At 32.0% G+C, this 18,831-nt stretch overlaps 1 pseudogene; it reads right to left on the bottom strand.

Moving 5' to 3' along the window:
• Window positions 1–18,831, bottom strand: part of LOC149562007 (calmodulin-binding protein 60 D-like) — a 100,210-nt pseudogene that overhangs the window by 68,201 nt on the left and 13,178 nt on the right.

Genomic DNA, 18,831 nt, shown 5'->3' with positions numbered 1-18,831 from the left:
ATCATATCTCAGCACCCCAAAGAGACTAATTGTGATCACTTACATTCTTACATTCTAAATGCTCAAGGCATTTAAGTTTGCTTGTACACATTGTTAATTCTCTACATCCAACTATTTCTAGAGTAAGAAACAAGAGACTTTTCAATGTCTCATGCACTTTGGCACCCCATCAAGTATATTTGGTTGTATGGAATCTATCATGTTTACTCATGGTTATTTAATGATCAAATTAGGTTGGATGAGATTATACATCTCTTTGTTAGCTATTTAGCTATCTAGCCATCTCTGTGCTCTTATCCTACAATGAATCCATTCATGACCTTATATTTATCTTTCTAATGCTCAATATACTAATTCTAACCACACATAACAAGGAAAGGTTCATCATATACTTTGAACAAACCATATCATCAATCTAAAGTCATCCCAATGACCTTACCTTCCAAGGTGCATTTGTCTGTATGAATGACAACTTTATGGTTTTTAAACAAAGTATTTTGTACCTTGTCTTTTTAATTTCATATTTATTATACTATTGTCCAAGAATTGAGGATTGTAACTAAAGGTAGCACATGTTTATCTTTCTATTTCCCATTGAGATCTTTTTCAAACTAACTTTTTTATCCTTTTGTTTCCCATTTGTCAAAGGTGGATGGAGCCACTAAATAATATTTATTATTATAAAAGCTAGTTTGAAAACTCCATAGGGAAAGACATAGCAAGAAAACCCTATTTCATCATTCAGATAAAATATAAGCAATTGAGCTGAAGGTCCTTACCTCAGAGTTTAAATCAGGCCTTGGCTAATTTCAAAATCACTCAATATAGACAATTTTATAATATTTCTAAACAATATGTACATTTTCATATCAAAAGAACTTATTTTTCCCATCAATCACACCACTGATTATTATGGAGCCATGAATCTTAAGAATTAGTTGAATAAGATTTAAAAAAAAATTGTTCTCTTTGTTTTTATATAAATTCCATTAATAGTCACTTAAATCACTAGTAAATTCACACCTATTTTTTGACAAGGGATGGTTGATATTTTGGTTGCCAATGGTCAAAAAGTTTCGTCACTATAATTTTGATAAAATCTAAGGTTGTCTATATATCGATGGACAAAGCCATTGAAAATGATCCCAATATCTGCCACAAGGTAGTGTCAAACAATTACTAGATTATTATCAACAAGCTTTCCATGTCATCAATGATAGACATTGTTGAAACATCGACCAAACATCATCAGAATCCTATGGTATTTTGATGATTTTTCCATGTCATCAACCACAATGACTGTCAATAGATTGAATAATGGTCATTAAAACTTTGAGAATAGCCCTAGTTTTATTATAAAAGAAAAAATTCATAAGAATCTTATTTGTTTGATGATCCAAGGTAATTGGTGATTGTCATGCTAGAAGAATTAGGAGTGTAAGAATCCTATTTTTTTGGTGATCCAAGGTAAGGAAATTGTCAGTCTATGGGGAATAAGTGTCCCTATTGATTTAAGAGTGGGGGAATACAATTTCTAGTTTGATAGGTGAGTGGTGTTCCCCATGTTTAGTTATCTATCATAAGTTTGACAAAGTTAAGGATGCTATTGGGGGTTTAGTATCAAATATTAGTTTAAGGGTATGTCACAAGTAACATCCTTATGCCTAAAAAGAGTCAAAGATTGAAGGGTCAAGGGTTGATCCAAGGACTAGATAAATGAAAAGATGTAATGTGGGTTGGTTGGGAGAGAAGGAAAGTTACATTTTATTGTCTACATATTGATAATGATGGTAGTTGTTAATGGGCATTAAGGATGGAAAACAGTGTGTTAGAAAAACTCAAGGGTGTGGACATAGGGAAGGACAAGACGTCTCATGATGAGAGTGAGATAAAAAATTGTGAATGAGATTAGAAGTTGGACCTTACAATATGATCAATAGTTCATGGACTAATCAAAGTTTGAGTGCTTGATGTTTAAGGAGTTGAGATTTGAACAGTGACATTGGTAAGGGTAAATGATGTGAGAAGTTGTATCTTACAAATATATGAGAACTTATCCTTATTTAAACATTGTGTGTAAATCCCAATTATAACCAACTAGTTTATGCTTGGAGGGGTGCATCTTTCACATCCTTGCAAGATATAAGGTGGGATTCAAACTCTTTTCAAGGGGGGATCATCTAGATATTTTTATATTTTTATATTATCTTTTACATATTACTACAATTAGAGAAGCCTTAATAACATTCTATCCATTTGGAATAAGAAGGATAAGATCATCAATTGACATCCCTCATTCAACACCAAACATGTAAGAAAACAACATTATGTAAGAATCTTAAAAAAAAATTGTCATTGATACTTTCCTTCTAGATTCAAACAATAAATGGATTTGGTCCTTACTTGGAATTACCCTCAAATGATGGAGAGATGTTTTCTTTACCCTACAACCCCAATTTCTCATTCTGTTTTGTTGCACAATACCCTGCAACCAAATACAAATAAATCATGATCAATTAGCATTACATAAGATGTTGAAAAGTTTTAAGAAATGTTATAGTTTTGTTCCATTGGTGAGTGTGCTATATGCATAGTATGATCTATATTGTTATAACAACAACTTTAAGAAGACTAAGATTAGCATGTTACCAATATGGTTGCAATTATCAAAGCCCAATTTTAGTGAATGAAGGCATGACACATTTCAACAAAGGAAATAAAACATTACTTTTAATAACATCAAAATGTAGAATGTAGCAATAGTCAAAATAAGGAACTCGACAATAGAACTACAATGTAAATAGTGAAGAATCATTGTCTATAGCCACTAAAACATCCATATGTCTTTGTATTCTCTCCCTCCCATCCAAATTAAGATTCAACCAATCTGAATCAAGAATGCATGTGCAACAATGTTATGTGGAGCTAAAAAATGCACCACATTTACATTAATGACCTACATCAAAAATGCAAACATGTTGCATTTTTTAGCTCCACCTGATGTCCTATGCATATCAATTGAGATTACATATTGAACTAGGGCCTCCTTCTAATTTCCTAAAACAAAGAGATTGAAATAGTTAACATCTAATACTATCTCCACTAATTTGGTCCACTCAAGCATAATATTTTAATTTTTCTTTGAAACATAAATAGCAAAGGATATCTGACATATTAATTTCCAATTTCTCTTGAATATGTTCACTAATATTCTTTTGAAGGAAAAGATGCCTTTGTTTGTTTACCATGTTGATACCCTTCACAAATAACATTCTCTAGCTTACTTATACATGGCAGACCTCTTACTTTCTAATGCTTACTAACTTTTACCAAGTTGTCAAAATTCAAGTGCCCGAGCCCTTTGTGCCATAACCGACTTTCATTCACCTATCCCATAAGACAAACATCTTCATGATTGTTAGTATTTGTGATATCTTTTAAATTGTATAAATTCCCTTTAGATCTTTTACTCGATGCAACCAACTGCCTAGATTTCAATTTGATTTGGCAACCGTGGTCATAAAAAACAACTTCATATCCATGATCACAAATTTGACTAACACTTAGAAGATTTTACTTTAATCCATCAACATAATACACATCATGAATGGACATTTTTTCACTAAGCATCAATAAACCCTAACCTTTAATTTTCCTTGAAGAATCATCACCAAAACTAACATTGCCACCTTTGTAGTTAATCAATTTGTTAAACTTCATTCTATCTCCTATCATGTGTCTAGAACAACCACTATCAATTATCCAAAAGTCTTTTTCTTTAGAATGTAGAGCCATTTGAACAAACATAAACTTATTAATCTTAGGCATCTATATCTTAGTCATTTTAGTATCAAATTCTTTATCAACTTGTAGACTAGCATAAGATTGATCATTCTAAATTGACTTAGTTTTGCAATTACTCATAACATGACCAAAGAGATTTCATTTGTAACATCTTAGACTATTCATTTTAGGAAAGGAATAACCAAAATGAAACTTTGAATACCTCCTTGACATGTATCTGCAATTACTTATTTTATGTCCATATTGATGACACATGAAGCAAAACCCATCAAAGAAAGAAGTGAACCTATTTGAGTATCTTTTACCCATGAATGAAGTGCTTGATATAACCTAATTTTTATCATTAGAAACCTAATTAAAATCTACATTTTTACCTGCATTTGATGTGGTAGCATTCTGATTTGTATCCTTACTTTTAGATTTAAATATCTTGAATAAAGATTTATCTTTCTTGTCACTAGAACATTGTCCAAGTTCAAATCCAATTCTTGTTGGATCATCAATTCTTCTTTTTTTCCTTAACATATCATCCAAATTAGTGTTCTCGTATTTTTCTAAATTTCTTCTATATGATACTACTTCATTCATTAACCTTGTACATTCTCAATCATTAGAACTTAACTCTTCCTTAGTGACAAAGACAATTCTCTTTTGTTCCTCAACTTGTAATTTCAATTCTATAACTTGTTCATTTAAGTCATTAGTTTTTTTTTTCAAAATTCTCTTTTTCTTTTAAGAATTTATTTTCTTCAACGCCTAAATTCCTTTTTAATTCCTTTATCTTTTTAAGTGCATAAAGAAATTCACATTCTAAATCAGCCTCAACAAGTTCAACATCATCATCACTATTTGATTCTTGACAAGTAGTTTCTATAGCCATGAATGAAACTTCATTTTTATCACATTCAAAACTACTAGAGTCACTATCTAATACATCAGCAACCAAACTCTTCTTCTTCTTAAAGAACTTCTTTTTGTTATAGAATTTTTTTTTACTTGATTTTTCTTTCTCGTCATCTACTTCATCATGACTATTATAAGTACATTTAGATGCAAAGTGTCCTATTTTACCACAATTAAAGCATTTGAAAGGAAGTTTACCTTTGTATTTAACTGCTCCTTTATTTAATTTCCCTGATAAATGTGCTTCAAGAACACCAAGATCTTTTGATTCTGAAGAGACTTGTTTCACTTTCTTTTCCACCTTGAATGCTACATCTTTGCTTGTGGATTCCTGTTTGCCAAACTTTCTCATTTCATAAGCTACAAGTGCTCCATGAATATCTTCCATTGTATACTTATTAATATCTCTAGTTTCTTCTATAAAACATATCTTAGAATCAAATTTATCATGAAGAGATCTCAAAACTTTATTTACAACATCAATATCATCAATTTTTCACCAAGTCCTCTTATGCCATTTACCATTTCATCTATCTTAAGAATATAGTCTTGTACCTTTTCATCATTACCCATCTTAAGGTCTTCAAATCTTGATTTAAAATATTGTATCTTGGCTTCATTAACTCTATTATTACCATGATATGTATTTTTTAATTTGTCCCATACTTCTTTAGAAGAACTGCAATGCATTACCTTAACAAAAATATCTTCAGATAAATTGTTAAGTATAGAAAATTTAGTTTTCATATACGTTTCATACTTCCTCTTTTCATCAGGATCTATAGGTAAAGTGATAGGAACTTTATAACCATTAACAACTAAAGCCCAAACATCAACATTAATAGATAACAAATATGTTTGCATCATTACTTCCCAAAAAGCATAATCCGATCCATCAAAAATAGGAACCTTTGAAGAACTATCTTGAGCCATAATAGATAAGTACTCCACTCAACCAAAATATACCCAAAGTTGTTAAACTTGATATAGGGAACCTTGCTTTGATACCACTTGTTGGAATACAAACACCACAAGAGGGGGGGTGAATTAGTGGTTTAAAATACTTTTAAAAACTTGAAACAATTACAAGTTATAAAAAATTAACACATGAGCAAGATAGTTAATGAATAACAAAGTGAAACAATATTTTAATGTCAAAAACCCCTTAGGGTAAAAAACCACTTTGAATCTAAAACTTTATTGGCCTCTTGGGTAAATCTTTTAGAGCTAATACTCCAGGAAGCACCAACACCCTGTTTTAGAAACACCAATTTCAAGGAACACTAATCCCTTACACTTAAAGCACCAACTTCATGAATACAAGCACCAACTTCCAAAATGAACAAATGAGATATAAAATTAGAGGATCATCTCTGTTACAACACAAATCATGAATCACTAGTTACAACTTTCTTGTTGAAAACACAATGTAGGATATACTTCTATTCTCCTCAAAACATCCAATATCCAAATATATTTTCTTTTTCTATTTAAAGATCTAATCAAATACTAATACAAATGAATGAAGAAACAATATATAACTCTTCTTCTACCTTTGATAAACTTCTTCAATAAAAATCAAATCACAAATATGAGAATAGAAACGTAAAGCATTACCCTCTTCTTTGTTGTTAAAAATCTGCTTGCAAACCGTTTGGTCTACAAGGAATTTCACACCAATTCTAAAACTTCTATCAAAACCACCTATTGAATGTTTTAGAAGAATGTATCCTCTACTTATAAACCAAGAAAGTCAAAATTTTGGAGGCAGTTATATACTCCAAACTTCCATTAGACCAAAACTCCCCAAAACTGCCAAAACTGTCATAAAAATTTAGTACCCATTTCTGATAAACAAACTTTTTGTCTTTCCATACATGTGTTATGCAAAAACTAATGAAGACCCATTTTAGCTAACTCTGAGTCCTTTTCAAAAAGGTGTGATAGTTGGGGTCTATCTGATAAGAAAGCTTGTCAAATTTCTAATAGACCAAAACTATTTTTTATATCCATTTTCAAAAACAATGTGAACATTAAGTGTTAATTGTATAACACTTAAGTGTTTGTCTTCAATATGTTTTGAACAATATTGAAGGACATCAAATAAGATAATTGTGTGATGTTAGCCATACCATATGCTCATTATGTTAGCCATATCATATGCTCATTATTGTCATCAATGACAACAATCAAAAGACCAAATACCAAAGGTTCAACATGTTGTGCCTACAATATTCCTCAAAATATCTCTTTGTAATGGTAATGATAGAAGAGGAATCTGATTTTGAAAGTTGTGGCAAGGAAAAATGTTTCCAAGTGGCCTTTTGGTAGTGATCGGCCTATTTTCATGTCAAGTCCTCAATAAACGAATGCTTCATTTTAATTGCACATAGAATGTATGTTGAATCCATAGTTTGTTGTAGCATGGAGAAATAATATGACATTAGGCTTCTCAATAGTAATATAAAAAGGAATATAGGAAGATAGGGTACTCATTTTCCTTACCCACTTCAAGAATGCCTACTACTCTGTTGATGCAGGAGCATCCAGAGGTATAAGGGCAATCCTGTGTCACCCAAAAAAATGTACTTAGACTTAGTTTCTGTTTCATGTCTTTACATTTTTGGATACCCATTTGGGTCAAATAAAGGTTCCAACTCTCACAATTCCACTATCAGTGTGTTTGAAAATCCCAAAAAAATAGGAGCATGCAATTTGGCCATCATTTTGGTGACCTAGAAGGTGTGAATTGGCCAGATGAATGTAATTGTGATTTAGAGCATTCCAAAAAAAGAATCAGGTCAAAAGGCCCCACGACTTGAAAGTTATTGCAATTTTTTGGGTTTTGGAGACCTGCTAAGAATGCTTCAAAGTCAGGTTAGGGGCATTAAACAACCTCGAAAAGGGCCAAAAAATGGGGGACGAGCAAAGCTCCTCCATAGGGCTATAGAGAACTTTGAGAGCTTTTCAAAAATGTAAACGGTTTGTCAATCGGAGCTACGGTTCAAAAGTTATGCCTCCCAGAAGTCCGGTTACCGTTTTTGGATTCTTCTAGATTTGCACCGACTTCTAACGCCGCTTCTAGAACCTTCTATTTGGTCGGTGGATGCCTACTAGCACTTTCTAGAATGTAATCCTAGTCCTTAACCCTCCGAGGTTTATTTAAGGAGATTTTTGGCATTGTAAAAAGCAGTTCGGAGTGGAGTTTGAGAGGAGGTACCATAAGGATAAATTATCTCCAGATTTATGCTATTGTAAGCCCTTAGGGCATGTTTTGAAGTTTATTTTCCTGAACTATTTGTACTAGCTTATTTTCTCAGTTAATATAATTTCCCTTTTCTGTTGTTTCCATTCTGTCAAGTCCTCAATAAACTAATGCTTCATTCTAATTGCACACATAATGTATGTTGAATCCACAGTTTGTTGTAGCATGGAGAAATAATATGACATTAGGCTTCTCAACAGTAATATAAAAAGGAATATAGGAAGATAGGGTACTCATTTTCCTTACCCACTTCAAGAATGCCTACTACTCTGCTCTGTTTGCCTGCAATGGAAATGCTACACCATCTTTTGAATGCTTTAGCAAAAGAAACCACTGGAAAATCCAAGCATTTTGGTGGATGTCTCACCATAAAAAACCCTTATGGGTTTAATAAATAATATTTTTATTCTAAACAAGATCATTCATTGCTTTTTAAAGGTAACTTTTTCAATTATAGGTGGAATATATAATTAAAATATTTATTAATTAATATATTTAAATTATATCTTAATATGAAACATGTTTTATAATAATTAGTGTATGTGGAAATATTAATCTATAAGTTAAATTATATCTTGTTAATAATTAATATTAATTGATCAATATAAATTAAATTAAATTTCTTTTTAAAGGTAACTTTTTCAATTATAGGTGGAATATATAATTAATAAATTTATTTATTAATATATTTAAATTATATCTTAATATGAAACATGTTTTATAATAATTAATGTACATGAAAATATTAATCTATAAGTTTTACTATATCTTTGTTAATAATTAATATTAATTGATCAATATAAACTAAATTTAATGTAAATAATATATTATACAATTATTCAATAAATTGATTTCTAAATAATATTATTTTTATATTAAAGTAGTTAAAATAAAGGGGCTTGGTGCATAACAAAACAATGGTTAAACTATTGGGCACTTTCATATCCTTTTCCTTAATATCAAAAACATGTTCCCTTGAACTTGCATAGACAAAACAAATTCATATCTAACATTAAAACTAGATTTCTAGTTTCTCCTTATAACAAAGACACACAGATAACGATGTACCATCTACATCTACTTAAAACATAACTACTTAAAGAGTTATTTATTCAATTCTTGGTAACCAACACATTTCCCTATAGATGTCACCATCTAAAAGGCTAATTATGTGTGATATTATAATATGTTCATTCCTAACCAAAACCACAATCTTATTTATATGTTCAATCCTAATTGTTTTAATATTGATCTTTAATCATAAAAATTTGCTAAGGCATAATCATAAACATATTTATATAAGATATTTTTAGAATTCACATTTAATTTGATTTATTAATATAGTTTTTTGGAGTATTATTTTATGATTAGGCTTAAATTTGGTATAATGTTCAATTAGCCTTAACATTAAAGTTTACTTAAGTGTTTAACTATATTTATTTAATTGATATGGTTTTAAAGATCTATGAATTTATATAATTGATATTTTAGATTTATTTTATTAAATAGTAATTTTGTGTTTTTTTATGTTGTTTAAACATATATGCAGATTATATTTGATGGACCAACCCCCACCCCATCCCCTACCCCCACCTCCGCCCCCTCCATCTCCACCTCCACCTCCACCTCCACCACCACTTAGTCCTCCTCCAGTACCTACTACAAAGGATGTGAGAGAGCATGAGGCATAATCTTAGTGACCTCATGCGAGATATTGAGACTATCAGGCATGAGGCCCATCCCCCTCCTCACCTACTACACCTTGTGGATAGCATGCAAGCTGTCGTTCACTCTATACAACATTTGGATTCTGATATTGATAGCTTTGGATTATGGAGGCAAAACATGCATGTTTTTTATTCTGATGGCCTATCCTATAGAGAGGTCCATAAGCTCAAAATAGTGAAATGACATTGTACAAGATATTTTGTAAACCCTAAGATGGGTGAGGAGATTAGTGAGAAGAATTCACGCATTTCTATTAGATGGTGCACACATTCGTGTATATCAACACACTTTTGGGAGTGGTGGTGGATGGCATTTGACCATCCACCACACATAAATCAAGAGGTGCCCATGTACTTCCTTAGGAAGCTATGGGCTGAATTTGAATTGGGTTTGAAACCTAATTATTTTGATATTAGATCATTTCAGAGGGTTGGTGGAGGGATGCCTTAGGATAGGCCTAGGGAAAATTTGAGCTATAGAATGAGAAATTGCATATGGCCTCAACCTCTTATACCTCTTCCCACACCAATTGTCCTAGCACCACACCATCATTGAGCAGTGTCATCTACTCTTACCTCATTGAGTGCCCTTTCGGGCAATTTAGTAGAGTAGTGGATGTAGATGAGTGATGTTTATGTAGCACATGATGACCATTATGATTTTGATTATGATGTATATGCTGCCCATGGCGATGGTAGTGATGATATTGATGTGTCATCATTTGTTGACCTCATGTAGGGAGAGCCCAGAGATAGTTAGGAGCAACAGGTAAAATTTTAATTAAAATTTAAATAAAGTACATAATTATTTACTTTCTACATACGTGTGTAATTGTATTAACCATATTAATGTATGTTGATTTTGAAATAATAGACGATGGATGATAATGTTCCTCCTAGGAGGCAATATAGTCTTTTTTTGAGACCTACAGACATTGGCATCCCTTATATAGTATGCACTTTGAATTACACTATAAATAATGTACATTCAAACTCAAATTTAATAACATGTGATCATATGTTCTTTTTATCTAATTTTGTAGGGATTGTCGTATGCTACACAATTTGATGTCAGTATAGCTCTTGATCCATTGACCATTGAGGCACAACCTCAAATATCTACGATATGAACTTTTCACTCAAGATAAATAATTTGTACTACTTTTATGTATGTACATTGTTATTAACTTATAATCTTCAACTTAGATTCATGTGTATAATTTTATGTCTTTTGGTTTTACGAACAAGAGATGGATTGTACATATCCATATAGGCCATGGTATAGTTTATTCTTGACTCCATCTTTTGACCATGTGAGACATGTTGATGATCATCATGGTAGCATATCTTTAGACACATCTATGACATTGGCCACTACTCAGGTATGATATAGATACATGTTTTTATAGTTTATAAAAAATGTAGTATACAAGTTATGTCCTTTGTAATTCATGTATATATAATTTTGACTCAACCTTTATGTATCCATAATTATAGGAATATGTCACCATAAGTGTTGTTGAGAGTATAGGACTAAGCCAGATGGAGGTACCTACATCATCCTTTAAGGTCAGTATTGTGATTTATATACATACATAGTTAATTATGCTCTTTATTAAATTTATAAAATGTATGTATTGTAAATTATAGGACCTCACCACTATTGCATTTGGTAGCTTTCACAGTACACCTCCTCCTGTTACAGAGGGACACCCATCTCATCTGGTATTATTTTTATTATGTAGTGAATATTTAATTTATTTGCAAGCTAGATTTTGAAACCCATTTCAATTAAGCATGTACTTGATGAGACAACTCATGTTACATAGGATGATCCATCTACCTCATGGGGTGTCCCACATGATGAGACAACTCATGTTACATAGCATGATCCATCTGAGTCCTCTTCATGTGGACTAAGGAGGACTGCAAATCAAATAGATTGGGTCTTTTTGGCACCTTCAGATTGTGTTTTTATGACACATATTATTTATTTTGATATATTGTACTAGATCACTTAACTATATTATATGTATTTTTTGACTTCATAGATCATGTCATGACATGTTAGACCATGTACTATTTTTTTACAACTTCTTATTATGCTAGTATATGTAGTATTTATTATTATGTTATCATGTTGTAAGTATGAATTGTTTTCTTTATTGCAACATACTTTATTCATGTTATGACACAATTTGTAAGTATATGGTACACAAACAATAATTTTAAAATTTTAACTATTTATATACAAACATTAATTTAAATATATTTTAATATAAAAGTAATGGAAAAAAAAGTCATTACTTGAATTGACAATTAATTTATAATATCAAGTGCACACCTTTAACTTTCAAATAGAAGTAAACTCCTTTTTTTAAATTTTTACATGATGTTTCACAATAAATGTAAGACAATGTCAATGACATATTTATAGAAGTGAACTCAAAATATAAAATTGGTTCAACACATTTCTTCAAATGAGGTCCTGTAAAATAAAATTGTAAAACAAAAACACATGTTAATAAAAGCATAAATTAATATGAGCTATCTGAACCATGTAAATATGGGTAATTTGTATGTACTCACTATGTGTAATTGCACAAGATGTTGATGTTTGAGCCACCTTAACATTTAAATTTGCATAAATTGTAATTGAGACCTAAATAAGAGGTATATATAAGCTCTCTAATTTGCTATTGACAATGCATACATACATGTAATTAAATTATATAAGTACATATATAAAAATAGCACAATAAAGAAAAAACTTATATGTGTTTGATTTAAATGTAGTCATCCCACAATACCATCTACATCCTCTCTCTTTTGCAATGCATCTATGATTGTCTCACACTTATCCATTGAAATTGTCCATAATACCTTATTGGCGGGTCTCCCTTTGGATCTTTCTAATTTGATGTTTTTTGCCACAACCAAATGAGAATAGTGTAAAATCTTCTTTTCGGATTGGTAGTCTTCAAATTCTGATAAACCATTTCTTCTTGTTGGGTATGTATATAGCTAGGTGCCAGCTACAATGACAGACCCAATTGTATACTCAAAACCATCATCTACTTGATGACATGTCAATTTTTTCTTAGGTTCCACACATCTAGCTAGTCAATACTCAATTTGTTCATCATTATCATTAGGTGCAATAACAACATAAATATGTCCTACAAGATAAGATAAAGTATACAAACACTTTAATCACATGTGTACATATATAAATAATATATTAAAGACATGTACTTGAATTATATTAATGACATGTACATAAATAAATAATATAAATTGAAGTATGATCACAACAAAATCTAATTTAATTATGCATACCAAGTTGTATGAGGTATGAAATACAACTATAGTCTTCTGATGCAAAAGTAACATTACGGCCTTCATTTACTATATCATCTTGAAAATGTGTGTTAGTAGGTGTTAATGATTTTTGTTGCCAATCTTCAACCCATTCTATATTCTCACATTCTTTCCATTCACCTGCAAGACAAAACTAACAAAAACAAGAAAGCTCCCTAGTCCATATAGTCTAAGTGTTAGAATTTGAACTCCTAAATGAATGCCATTTAGCTAATCCACTAATTGTATCACGGTCATATCTTGAAAGGATATTATTCTCTTCAACTAGGTAGAAGAAACGTTTGATTTTAGAGTTCTAACTTGATCCTATGTATACATTTTTGTTACACCATTCAAAACTCTCATGTGCATTTTTGAATTTGGCTTTTTTCTCAAATTTTAATTGCTCTCTACTAAGGGGTTTCTTCACACATGCACTAGCACCATCATGTTCTCCTTTACCATGTCCAACCTCAAAAAAACTCCACATATGTGTTGGATATTAGTTTGCCTATGTGTCCTGCTCAACCAATAGAACATTATAGCATTCTTGAATTGTCCTATACAATTATCTAACCATATCCAATGTTGTGTCATTTGAATTTGTCTCTCTTTTAAATTATCATAAAAGACCTTGAAACAATATTATACAAACTCACATGAATGAATTTTATTATCACTCATATAGAAATGGTACTCTCTCAATATTTTTTGATCCTCCTATGTACTATCAGGTGCATGCCTATAAACTATATAAACATAAATTGTTACTTGCATTGAATTGTAATATTATGGTTGTACCTCATCTTGTGGTACAAGTGTGTAGTTCTCTGCAAAGTCAACAACTGAAAGCATAGTACCAATTGAAAATGTATTCTTACATATGTGAAATTTTCCATCAAACCATTTAGCATATTGAGAGTGTTTAACATATTTTGGTATGATCACACTCTTAAACTCACCCATAAATGCATGACAACTAACTTTATCTATAACTAGATCACACCTTCCAATCTTCCCATCCTTCAATGGATATTCAATAGTTTTGAATATTTTTACATCAACTAATTGTTGTCCAAAAGTAGTCAAAGCATTTTCATGCAAATATTCATCTAACAAAGAAAGATTGCCACACATATCACATGTACGCACTAATACATTTCAGGTCATTTTTCGACCATTATTGGTCAAAATTTTGATCCAGTTCTCGACCAAATCAAAAAATTTCTCATCAAAATTTTGATCAATACGTTGGTCAAAAACATTCAAAATTGTTGGCACAATATCTACCAAGCATTGGTCAAAATTTTGACCAATGCTTGGTGGAAAACAACCAACCATTGGTCAAAATTTTGGCCAATGCTTGGTAGAAAGTTTTTTGAGGCTCACACTTGTTGAGGTCCACTTCAATAATGGCCCTTCCTAGGAAATTGTTGTCTAAAACTTTTCTAATGAGATAATGTGTTATGAGCTCTTCATCAGTGATGGAATGTGAATCCAGGAGGTAGTTGTGCATCACCCATATCATGACTGTAACTAAAGTTAAGAGCCTTTATTATTGAATTCTCTTCCCTATATCCATAGGGACGAGAATTATCAGTGATGAAACGTGAATCCAGGAGGCAGTTGTGCATCACCCATATCATGATTGTAACTAAAGTTAAGAGCCTCTATTATTGAATTCTCTTCCTTATAGGAAGAGAATTCAATAATAGAGGCTCTTAACTTTAGTTACAATCATGATATGGGTGATGCACAACTGCCTCCTGGATTCACATTCCATCACTGATGAAGAGCTCATAACACATTATCTCATTAGAAAGGTTTTAGACAGCAATTTCACAAGAAGAGCCATTATTGAAGTGGACCTCAACAAGTGCGAGCCTCAGGGTGGGTTCAATTCCCTCCTTTAGTATTCACTATGCGTATAATCAACAACTTATCAGTAGCAATTGTCCTTACCTTCCTTATGAATGTATCTTTGCTAATTCTTCTTGCCTGACAATTATAGGCAATGTATAGATCTAGTCTTATGCGCATTTGCTCTTGAAACTATAACACTACCTCAATGACAATAGAAACTTTGATAAAAAATGATCTACCTTGTACACATTGTATTGATGTTCCAATAATTTTATTTTAGCCATGGGAAGAAACTTTCCGATGATAGACAGTAACTCCATAAATGGCATGTTCCTCATGCTAGGATCTCGCACAAGTTCTCTTCTAGGTGCCTCTACCTTATATTGGTTTTTTTTGTTTGTGTTTGTGCATGGCTCCTAGAAACCAATTAAGAAAGTACGTGCTCAATAAACCACCTATGGGAAATATCTTACAAAAAATAAGTATGTGACACATATTAATCAACATAATTATGAAATTAGAAAATTTCAGATTACTATCTCATAAACAGAATATCCATTAGCTACATGAGCATCACTCCTTGCATTTCTGCAAACATCAAAAGCAGATTCACTTGCTTCCAATCCATTTGAAAAAGTGATAACATTCAAAACATGTTATTACTTCAGGTAAACAAAACATACAACTATCCAAATTGTAGATTTCTTAGCATAGTTGAGATGGTATTAAAAAGCATAATTCAATAATACCTAAAGACTAGTGAGGAGGTTGTCGACTGTGGAGGCCCCAGTGCAAGACCCACCCAAGAATTTATTGATGAAAGGGCATTCTGATGTGGTGATTGTAGTAATGCTACCTAGTTTGGTGGATTTTACAAAATGTTGCCATAAGAAAGTTGGTTGGTGATTATAATTTGTAAAGGTTGACCTCCATATTTTGTAATTGATCTCTCACTGAAACCAGAATTTGTTGAGACACCTACGAAATCTCAAGATATTTTAGCAGATCAAAAATTTCAAAAAACTTATGAACTAGTATGTGTAAATTCTAAATTTCAATGTATAAAAAATTATATCACTTCATCTATGTCATCAGTTTTGTTGACCTACCACCTCCAGTCAACCCAGCATTAGCTGAAGCTTGAGCAAGTTGCATCCCAACTGGTTCAGAACTCCTTGAAGCTTGTTGGCTATAAGCATTAGCATATTGTATGGTGGGTAAGGAAGATTCTTAGCAAGAACTACTACCTTTCTTCTTTGACTTTAGATTAAGCAATGCCTTCCCATCATATTCGACAATAGACAGCCAATTATCGTATGCTTTCTTCACCAATGCATCAATAGAAACCTGCCACAACAACAGATGACATCATCATAAGTACATTCTATTCAAAGTCCATGCATAAAACATGCTTCAATGTGCAAATAAAGATACCTTCTCAGAATCAGAGAGTGATTCAGCCGGATAATATTGTTGATTTGCAAAAGACCACTCAGTTCATAGACATTATTGAAGATAACCCTAGCATTTTGTGTCTCGTCAGTGTAGTAGACATACAATTTTCCACTACTGACACAAGTTTTTGCATGCTCTATTGTACTCTCCCACATCTTGTTTGACATACCACTTCCAAGGATCTGCATCAAATCCAAAAAATATCAACTACAACAAGAGCAAATATTCAAATGACATTCACATCTAACTTGACAAATCAAGAACTTACATTTCATAACTTTTGAGGATCTTTGACCACAAGCCTTAGAAAGTCTTCAACCGTGAAAATACATGCTTTATTTAGTTTCTTGTGAAATGCTCCATCTTTTCCAATTTTATTTAATCTCCATAGATCATAACTTAATGTTGGGAAATAATGTTTCTTATGCACTGAGAGAAAACCAAAATTTAAATCAATTAATGAAAAAAAGATTCCAATTAATGCCTACCAACTTTTATCTAACTAGCTACCCCTCAAATATTAACCATCAGATATTAAAAGCATTTTTTATTTACTCTATGTAATCTAAGAAAAAAAGGAAAAATTGAAGGAAAATAACTCACATTCACCCCTATGATCTTTAATAGTGAAGGCTTCTATTTTAGCCTCACGAATATGGATGCCTTCATAGTAACCTGATGCAACTTTTAATCCAAGTTTGAACTTCCTGCTCCTTATTCAACTTGAATTATCAATAAAGATCAATTCTCCAATAGTACCAACACCTTCCTTCAATTTAATTTGCAAATCACCATTCTGTAAAGGCCTCTTCCTATCCCGCTCCTTGACTTTATGACTCTAAAAATCCTCTTGTGTCCAATTGTCTTCATCTTCATTGTTGAAGTCTCCTTCCAAGACTACAATATCTAATTTTGCAGATGCCTCGAGCCCTAATGTAACAACCCAATTTGTGTCTATGTCCAACAAAACAACATGAATAGCAGAACCCTACTCTCCCTCTACCCTTGCACCTGTGAAAAGAGGGAGTGATAATCTCGTCTTGAAATGCAGTTGTAGGTTTCTTCCATCAAGACCTTCTATGAGTTTTGGAGAAGCCCTGCATTCAATTAATAGACATGGTAAATGTCAGCCCAAATGAAATAAATGATCCAATTGAGCTCCGTGAGCATTTCAATGGTTCTAGCCTCTAGGAAATATCCAACTAGCCTCTAGGAAATAACCAACAACTAAGTTTTGGTTTTTTTGTACAATTCCAAAATTTGTATTCTAGGAGGGCCTTGGGAAAAAATTTGGCCCTCTGCTACTTCAGGAGGGGAATCCTCCTACAGGTCCATCTAGATCTCTAGGAATTATTTCTATAAGTGAATATTCGAGCAACTAGTGGGAAATCTTATCTATCTTATCTATCTTACCATCACTAGACCTAATTTGAGCCATGTTGTGAGTTACAAATTTCTAGATTCATGACAACACCCAAAAATAAAACATTGGACTTCCACAAAGTAGATGCTAAGATATGTCAGAGGGGCAATTGACTTTTTCATTTTGTATGGTAGAAGAAAGGATCCTAGGTAGGTTGGGTTCAAAGATTCAAATTGGGTAGGTTGTGTTGATGATAGGAAATGCACTTTTGGATGTGTTTTTAGCCTTGATACGAGTGCAATCACATCGAACAGTTATCTGCAATAGAAACAAAGTATCAAGGAACTATTGAAGCAACATGTGAGCCAATATGGCTTTGAAGGATGCTTGCAAACATGCACATTTCCCCAGCAGGGCCTTCACGCTTGTTTTCTAACAATTAAGGGGTGCTAAACCTTGAGACAAGCATCCAATCTTGCACAAGCATACCAAAACTGTGGAGCTTCATTATCATTTCATATCACAACATGCATAAGATGGATTGATTATGTTGCAATATCCTCCAACTAAGGATCTAACTGCAAAAATTTTTACCAAGTCCTTGAGTCTTGACAAATTTGTAAAAATTCATAATAAACTTGGTATAGTCAGTAGATTGACCATTGAGGAAACTAAAGTAATATTGTAATATTAGTTTGTAATGATCAATCAAGTCATTATGATAGACTTTGGGAATATTCTTTTGTGGTTTTTAAATTAATTTCTTATCCTTTGGTTTCTTAGTTGTCAATCATATCTCTTTTTAAGGAGACTTCTCTCCTTTGTTAATTTAAATATATTGGTAAAAATAATGTGTTTTAGATCTTTGTAATATCCAATGAACTCAATTTTCACCCAATACAATTCTTTATTTTAACTTTTTTTAATGCCAAATAAATTCAATTTCCACCCAATGGACTAGGAGTTATGACTGCACAAATTTGGGGCACCAATATTAAATAGTTTCTAGCTTTTCTTTTTACTGTTGTAACTAATCCTTCCTAATCTTGATGTCTATTTAAACTTCCAAGGAGGCAACATGTGGAAACTCT

The sequence above is a fragment of the Cupressus sempervirens genome, chromosome 4 (assembly GCF_028749045.1).
Source record: "Cupressus sempervirens isolate cs-2001-9-10 chromosome 4, ASM2874904v1, whole genome shotgun sequence".
NCBI lineage: Eukaryota > Viridiplantae > Streptophyta > Pinopsida > Cupressales > Cupressaceae > Cupressus > Cupressus sempervirens.
Note: the sequence above shows the minus strand (reverse complement) of the source record. Positions and strands in the feature narration are given on the sequence as shown.